Consider the following 9247-nt stretch of genomic DNA (forward strand, 5'->3'; position numbering starts at 1 on the left):
ACGGGGGTGTTAGTGTGCGGCAGGTGTGTGTGTGTGTGTGTGCAGCGGAGTGCAGGGTAAGTGCAGGTGTGTGTGTGCGCATACGGGGGTTTTGTGCCGGGTGCTGTGCCGGGGGGAGCCGTTCCACCGCCAAGAAGGTGTGGGAGTGAAAGGAGTAACATAGATGTGTCTTTACAAAGAGACCGTGTGAATCCGTCCTTAGACAAGGCTAGGAATTTACAGGGAGGGAAGTAAGAGAAGAAAGTATTAGCTCTAGAAACTGTTACTAATCAACAGAGACTGTTGCTCAGCCAAGGCCCTGTTAAATTCCTGAACCTAGAGCAAGGCAGCAAGGACTTAATAGCATTAGGAATAGGTTCGTTTTCTTCCTTTTCCATACCAAAAGGGGGGTGCATATTAGAGGGGGGAATAGAGTAGGCAGTTCCGGCAGTCTGTAATTCCCGAGTACCTCAGAGGGTGCTGTTGCCAGGAACTTAGCAGAAAAAGGGGGCTGCGTCCCGCAATCATTTGAGAGACTCCATGGCAAAAGCCCCATGGCCTCTCCCTGGAGTTGAAGAATGTTACAGGACTCCTCTGTCTCCTTTTTGGTGGATGAAGAAACTCAGAAAGCAACATTTCTGCCAGAACTCTCCAAGATGCCCCCTTTGCTCCCAGTGACTCCATCACTGCCCGGGAAGCTGTCTTTTCTACCAGAGATGTTCGAGATACAGTTAAAAGTCGTGCGGCAGAGAAAAAAGGCAAGAATTGGTTTACAAGGGATGGCAAACAAGAGATACCAGAGCCTTTGGCCCTACCAATACTAAAACAACTCTGTGAAGAGAGTCCTTGCATTTCCTGAGGATTGGCAGAAGCCTTCCTCATGATGCATGTTGCTGTGGGTCTTTTTAGACTGGCAAAACGAGCTGTTGAAGGTTGCTTGATCTGTGCTAAAGCAAACAGCCGAGTTGCAAAGTAACCTGCCAGGGGAGGGAGGCCTTGGGCTGCATGTCCCTTCCAAAGACGCCAGGTGGATTTTCCTGAGATGCCCCAAGTGGCAAGGCTTAATATCTTCTGGTAATCGTATGTCAGCTAGCAAGGTGGCCAGAAGCATTTCCAACTGCTTCAGCAATGACAGGATCAGTTATTAAGGCATTGTTGGAACAAGTCATTCCAAGATAAAGCATTGTAGAAGCAATAGACTCAGATAGGGGAACTCATTTTACAGGAAAGATCCTTCAAGGGGTTTTGGCTTCTTTAGGAATACAATGGAACCTCCATAGGCCCTGGCACCCCCAGAGCTCGGCTCGGGTAGAATACAATGAATAGAGAAATAAACACCTTTTGAAGCTGGTAATAGAAATCAAGATGCCATGGGTAGGGCTTTGGACATTGGCTTTGGCGAGAATGAGGGCCCGACCCAGAAGAGAGATTCAGTTATCTCCCTTTCAATCGTCGTTTGCAATTACCCTGGTAAGTCTCAACCTTGGGGTGGGGGGGGGAGGGGGGTAGAGGCAAGTGATGTATATTTAAAACCATCTGTGGCCAGGATACTGCTTCTTGTGAAACCCCTTCAACAGGAAGCTCAGCTGGCACAAGCCCCGCCTTTGGACTTTGCTGCTTGTAACATCCAACCGGGAGATTGAGTCCTAGTTAAGGGGTAGAAAGAAGCGCCAATGGTGGTGAAATGGCGTGGCCCATTCCAAGTGTCACTGACCACAGAAACAGCCATCAAGACAGCTGAACACAGGTGGACCCGTCACACTTGGGTCAAGGTCTCTGAAGCCTCAGAGATTTGCACATCTCGGCTGGAGGAGAAAGCCGGGAGGCCGTGACTGACACTCTGCAGGAGCGGGCTGGAGCAGTAGCCAGTGCTTCAACATCAGAGGAAGCCCTGCGTGCCTACCCACAGACCATCTGCTGAAATAGTCTGTATGGGCATCCCTCCTCTAGAATCTCCACTCACTGGGGGGCTAATACTTGCGGCCATTGTTGTACGTTAGGTGGTTTCTGTGTCTTCAATTGCCACAGGTGGTGCAGAAGACAACGTGAAAATTAGACTAGCTAATTAGATCACACTATTAAAACATTTTCCTTAATAATTCTACTTTTATATGGTCAGCTAAGTTTAGGCCAGGAGTGGGAGAATCAATTTGCAGCCTTAGGAGAAGAAGTAGCAAAAGTTTTTAACCTTAGCAATTGCTGGCTCTGTGGAGGGCCAGGAGGATCTGAAGAGTGGCCATGGTTGGCTAGCCCAGCTGAACCTAAGTGGTGGGTCAACACCCGACGTGAGGTCCATACTAGGACAGGATTTTGGGCCGAAGAAGGAAGTCCATGGCCACTTCATTCTTCTCAAAAAGGCACTTATTGCCTAAACAGGACAGGGCATGTCTATGTAGGAAAAGGCGTTTGTCAATTGACTTTCCCTCTGGGTTTAAACAATTGGGTTTCGAGCCCCAATTGCCCTCCTTACAATTGTTCCAAATATCAAGGCAAATGCAATCAAATACCTGTTCGGCTCACTAATGGTAGCTGCGTAAGGTGTTCTTGCCACACTTACCAAAAATATTTGGAAGCCTGTAAAGCAATGGGGAGGAACAAGGGCTTTTTTGACCACCTATTTTTGAGCTGTCCCCACAAAAATTCCACAAGTAGAAGACATGTTGTTTGTGATTATCAGTGGGAATGGCAACACCCGATTGGAACTCAAAGCCTTTTAGTGAGTTCTGCTCCAAATGCAACCAAGCAGCTTGCAGATGTAAAAGTAGATGGGAACCCTGTGTGGGAGCTTGGAAATGCAAATACTGTGACCCTTATGGTGGGGCAACTATTGTTGGAGGACCGTTAGGCCCGGGAATCCTCCTGTATTTTGACCCACCAATTGATGGCCAAGGGTAGGAAGGCCCCTTTGCTAATGGAACATGGGCTTTGAAAGGACATTATTGGATTTGCGGCCAATATGCTTAGCTCAGGCTACCTCCAAACTGGTCAGGGATATGGTATATTTATTAGACCATTGTTCTTTTTGCTACTACAAGTTCAGGGAAATCGCTTAGGAATCAAAATCTGTGATGATTTAATTAGAGAAAAGCAGTCAGCTGATGCAGCCCTGGCTGGAGGGAGCACCCCAATTTGAATGAGATAATTAGGTTACAGGCTGTCTCGGAAATAATTACCAACCAGCCAGCCACAGCTCTTGACCTTCTAGCTGACCAACCCACTTGAACGAGGAAAGCGGTATTTCAACATTGGATGGTATTAGATTATCTGTTAGCAGAAGAAGGAGGAGTTTGTGGGAAATTAAATGACTCGAGCTGCTGTTTGCAAGCAGATGACAGCGGAAATGTGGTCAAACAAATAACAAAGGAAATAACGCCAGCTCATGGACCTGTCCAAATGTTGAAAGGATGGTAATGGGACATGTTTGCATGGTTAACTGGCCAGCTATGGGCTAAATGAATACCATTTCTCCTCTTATATGCTATAGCAACTCTCATCTTTTTACCATGCGTGACACCATGCTGGGTGCAGCTCTTTCAGCAGGTGCTCAAGGGGATGCCGCTAGCAGCCATGCCTACCTGATCCAGAAATGCATACAAAAGGACAGAAAAGGATGTCACTGCAAATAATAGCAAAACCCAAGAAGGCTCCAGAAGAAAAAATTGAATCAATGGTAATTAAGGTTTGTAAAGACAAATACAGATCAAATTAAAAGAGGAGGGATTGAAAGGAGTGAGATGGATGAGTCCTTACAATCAGACCGTGTGAATCGGCCTGTAGACAAGGCTAGGAACTTATGGGTAGTGAAATAACAGAAGAAATGATTAGTTCTCGAGAACTGTTACTAATCATCAGAGACTGTTGATTAATCGAGGCTGTATTAAATTCCTGAACCTAAAGCAAGGCAACAAAGACTTAATTTTATTAGGAATGGTTTCTTTTTCTTTCTTTTCGATGCCAAAAGGGGGGTGCATATTAGAGGGGGGCATAGAGTAGGCAGTTCCGGAAGTCTGTATCTCCCGAATACCTCAGCCAGTGGGGAAAAGGAAGAGGGCGTTGTGGCCGGGAACTTGGCATCAAAAGGGGGCTGCATCCCGCAACCGTTTGACAGACCCCATGGGAAAAGCCCCATGGACTCTCCCTGTAGTCGAAGAATGTTGCAGGACTCCTCTGTCTCCTTTTCGGACATAAACCTCAGGCATCGTGGATTAATTTTCCCTAACGGCAGCGACCTACCGCGTGGTCTCCGTGCTCCTCCCCAGCCCCCCGGGAGGTGTAAAATAGTTCCCGGCGGCTCCCACCGCGCGTTACAGACGGCTGCGCGGCCCCGGGGCTGCCCGCTGTGCTCCCCTGCCCCGCCAGGGCTGCCCGCGGGCTGCGGAGCCACGTCGCCACCGGCGCGGCCAGGGCCGGGGCCCTTCTCGACAGCAGCCGAGGGGCTGCGGAGCGGGCGGCTGCGGGACGAGCAGCTATTTTATGCCCCGCGCTGCTGCCGCCTCCATCTAGCTCTCCATCGCGCCGCCGGCCGCCCCCCGCCTGGCGCGCTCACGCTCGGCCGCACTCGCCGCCCGCCCAGCCTCGCCGGAAGCTCTCCCGCCCGGGCCGTGCCCCGGCTCCGCCTGCGGCTCGGCAGGGCCCGGCCGCACGCGTGCTGCGTGGCTCGTGGCACCCGCGTTGCGCCGCAGGCGACGGGGAAAGCGGGGCGGGCCGGCGCCGCCGTGGTAGCGCGAGGAGAGGAGCGCCCGGGCGGGGCGGCGAGTGGTGCGGCGGTGAGCGCTTCTGCTTCCTGTCGCTCGGCGGCCGCCCACGGCAGGTGCCGTGTGACTCCGCGGAGCGGCGGGGCCGGCCGGGCGGTGCGCGGCCAAGCTTTCGGCCAGCGGCGGCCGCAGCGAGAGGCTGCTGGCACTGCCCGTGCCGGTGGAGAGAGCGGGGATCCGAGGCCGGCCTTCCCAGGGCGACGAGGGGTGGCCGCCTTTACCGCGCTGCCCTCCCTGCAGCACGTGGCCGATTCCGGCGAACCCGGCGTCCCAGCAGCGGCGCGGGCGGGAGGGAGTGGGGAGCGCGCTCGGTTGCCGTGCCGGCCGCTCCCGCCCAGCGCTGCGCTCCGCCGAGGCGTTTTCCCGCCCGTCCTGGGCGAGACGTAAGGGACGCTGAACTTGGAGCTTGGCTGTCCGTGGGAGCAAGTCCCCTCCATTGTCGATGTCTTTTTCCTGCCCTCCGATTCCGCTACCTTGTGGTAGGTGCGATGGTGCTGAACAAGGGCGGTGTCTTGGCACAGTTGCTGGCATAGATGGTGCGGGAGCTCCACGCAAGGAGCTTTGAGTGGCATGTGTGAGGGTAGGAGGGTACGGCACCCATAGCTGAAGGCAAAAAATGTCGGGGCATGTCATCAGCCGCAGTCGTGCTAAGTTGTTCATCTTTGCAAACTGCTTGCCGAGTTGTTCCTTTCTTAGGTAATGGGGGTTTGTATCAACCAGAACTGCATATGGTCAGTATTTGCAGAGAAGGCTACTTGGACTGTTGTTGAAGTGAGTGTAGCAGTTTCTATGGCATTCTGCACAAAAAGTGACAGGTCTCTCTGTGTTCCCCAATTCTTAACAAAGATGAAGTTAGCAAACCCCTGAAAAGAGGTTTTGCAAAACTTCAGGGATTTTTTCCTACTAGTACTGTAGAGACAACCATCGTCACCTTGTCTTTCCAAAAGTGAAGGTTACCGATTTTTGTCCAAGAGCATCAAGTGCTTTTGATCAGCGTTTGTGTGCATGCATTAGCCTTGTTCTTGTTCTTCCTTGGAGAACTTTTACAGTACTCAGATGATCTGTGTAGGCTGCAGACTGCAGTGGTGAACTTCAAGGCTTCCAGCAGAAGGGAGATGCTGTCCACGCTTTGGTTCCTCCTTAGTCTGAACCTTCAATGTCCAAGGCTTCACTTTTCAAGCAATTGGAAGAGCTCCAAAATAAGATATGAACAGGTCTTAATTGACCTTGTCACCCCCCCTGTTAGTCAAGTAATGCTGTGCTTTGGATTTAATTGACGAGTGCAACATGTGCTTAAAATATCCTCGATTACCCTCTCAGAAGGGTTTGAATGGAGAACAAGGAGTTCCCAAGACAAATATTTGGTGTACGAGAAGTAGAATTTAGGAGTTGATTGCAGAGCACTGCATGCACCAATGTCTAAGGAGAATCCATCTTTTGATGTCCCATCTATGCTTGTTCTCATTTGAAATCCTGAGCATTCTGCAGGTTGGTTTTCTTAGGGTTGGGGCTGGGGAAGGAGTGATGGTGGGAGAGGGGTGGGTGTTGTTTTTGGGTTACTTTTTTGTTTCCAGAATAGTGTACAAAGAACTTGTGCCCAAAATCAGCAGTATGAAACAATGCAGATATAAAAGAAGGTCACAGAAATGTCAGATAATATGAATCTGAAAGCGCTTCAGTATTTTACCCAGGAGTTTCACTCCAACAAGGTAATTTTCCTTCACAGAAATGTAGTGGCAGGCTTATGCCATGCTAGAAGTGATGACCTTTCTCTGCCCCAAATTGAGCAGCAAAATATTTTGGCTCTTGATTTAAACCCCTGAGCCAGCTGTGTTTCAGGCTGCAGAAGCTGCAGCTGTGGTGGCAGACACGGGGTGCAGCCCTGCCTGCCAGTCCCCAGCTGGCCTGCGCTGGTGGCAGCCGTCAGCGCCCGGGGTCCCCTGTGCCACCCATGCCAGGGCTCTGCCTGCCTGCCTCGCAGCCCTGGTAGCCTCAGGGAAACATCGCCCTACTCCATCTGCTTTAAAAACAAACAAGCAAACAGAAAGCTCACTGGAAATATATGTAGAAGTCTTGAAACTAATTATCAGCACTTGCTCGGAGTTTGTTGATGGAGCAAATGGATTTTACATAAACTGGTATTGCTGGTACTACTTTTAAATTAGGTTCCTAAACTTCAGAAAGGAGGAGATGGTGGTCACGTACCCCTGAGGAATGTTGGAAACAGTAAGACAGCTCAGTCATTTCAAGGTGGCCAGAAAATGGGTGTGGCAGTGGAGTGGACACTCTGTGAGTAGGTAGCCTTAAGTCATGTAACGACATGCACTTCAGCGGGAATTTTGCATCAACACCTAGAGATCATGTCATGATGTGTTGCATAACAACAAATTGGGCCAAAATTCTGCTGACTTTGACCAAGGTGGACGGGCCACCTTCACTTAAGCTGGCAAAGGGACATAAGTCAATGATGTTTGAAAAACAGCCATGAAGCATAGCCCCTTTAGTTTGTTGGACTGTTGCAAGTCTGCAAAGCTCTGTTGACAGGTCATTGGAAGTAGCTGTTGGAATCTAACTGCAGTTGGACGCTTTGTCAGTCAGCATCAGCAGGAGGCTTAACGGTTTAGGTTGAGAGGTGGTGCATGTTTTTTTTCAGAGGAATGGCCCAGTGAAGAGCAGTGTTCACTGCCATGGCTACCGTTGTAGCTTTCAAGAGCAATGGTTCATTCAGAGAGAACTTCCTTGGTTCTGCTGGTTTGGTTTCGCAGCTGGAGCAAAGGTACAGCACCGGAAGCAATTCCTAGGGCAGAAGCGGGAGCTATCCAAAGCTCCTGACTTCGTTGTCTAAGTGAGCGTAGTCTAATTGGAGGAGTGGTGAGCATCAGTGATATCAGATTTTTTACAAGTTCTTAATTCTGTCAAATCAAGAAAGAAGGAGAGCGATGAAGATGAAATCCTTTCCTCTTAAATCTGCCTACGCAACAACTTCAGGGGTAGTTGTAATGTGTATTCACCTATTTTGAATTGCCCAAAACCAGGCCTAGAGATGCTTCAGAGTCAGAGAAGCAGGTATTTGCTTTATTCGGTGCTGGGTGCGTGGGGGATCACTCCTAACACACATACACACACACACAGACAGACACACACAGAGCACGCCATACAGTCCAGCATTATGTGTAAAAATTATGAATATTCATCACAATTCTTGGGATAGGAGTGGTTCTAGAAATTACTTCTCGGAAGTCATTAATATCATTAGCATACGTGCCATGCATGTGCTGTGTACGCTGATGGGTGCACTGAGGAAGGCTCCTCTTCTTCCTCGGGGGTCTTTCTGATGAAGATCAGCAGTCTTCGTCACAATGCACTTTTTACCTTTCTTTCTGGAGCATGCGCAGTTCTTCGCTGGATGATTCAGCGATCTCTGTGCTGGTTTTCAAAAGATCCTCTTCCTCTTATCTTGACAAGATTAAGGCGAAGCCTGCTGCTTAGGTTTCGTGATTAACATTTGCTGTCTCTTAGTAGTTCACTCGTGTTTACATGAGTTAACTATGGATCAACCCCCTTCTCAATTTTAGCGCTGAAAGGATCTTAGAGTCATTTAAAGAGATGTCTCCTATGGAGTACTATAAAACTGCTGTCATACATGAAATCCCTATTTAGCTTGGTCTTTGCATGTTAAGTGCCTTAATTAGTTAATTTTGAATTAAACAGTTCTTTTAATTGAATGATAAAGTTAACCCATCAACCCAGGTACAAAAATCAAGCTTTATTATTAGTGTTTTCACTTGTTCAAAGCAGTTTGTACCAGTCCCAGTTAAAATTCCCAGTTAAAAGTTTCCTAGTTAAAAATCCCTTTTTCAAACTTTAAACCACTTGTACACTGTAAGAGTTGTTTTTCCTATGTTAATTGTCTACTTTTATAAGTGTTTTAAGAGGTATTAGATGTATTTTAATTTTTTTTGAGGTTTTTGCTTTGCACTTTAGTCTCGGGACTAACTCCAAAACCCCAGTTTCTAACAGCCAATTGCTATTTTTAGCCCCATAGCCGTTATTCTGCAAGTAAGCTCCATAGCAACCTGAATCTTAATGAAGGCATGTTACCACCCTTACTTCAGCTGTTACTACCCCCCTGACAACGACGAGCTATTGGTAGACAGAGATGATCTGTCAAAAGGAAAGCACCAATCACTTTAGACCACAGGGGTGTGCTGTGGGCGGACCGGGGCGGAGCAAAGGCACTATAAAACCACGAGGCAGGCGTCAGAGCTGCGCAGAGACCAGTGCAGATCAACTGTAGTGGACACCAGTGCTGGGTACTTAAGCCTTACTCCTATTAAGGAGCCTTTAATAATTTTTACCTTTGACTTTTGGATTAGCTAAAAGTCAGCCCAGCACTGCAAGTTCTTCCACCAGAGGTTCAGTGCTGTCTAAGCCTGAAGATCTCTAATCCCTGCGCTCCTGGGGCATACCTCCTGAGCCACTAGGATCCCAAATTTTTATATTTTGGTAATTTT

Source organism: Aphelocoma coerulescens (assembly GCF_041296385.1).
Source record: "Aphelocoma coerulescens isolate FSJ_1873_10779 chromosome W unlocalized genomic scaffold, UR_Acoe_1.0 ChrW_unloc_scaf_2, whole genome shotgun sequence".
Classification (NCBI taxonomy): domain Eukaryota; kingdom Metazoa; phylum Chordata; class Aves; order Passeriformes; family Corvidae; genus Aphelocoma; species Aphelocoma coerulescens.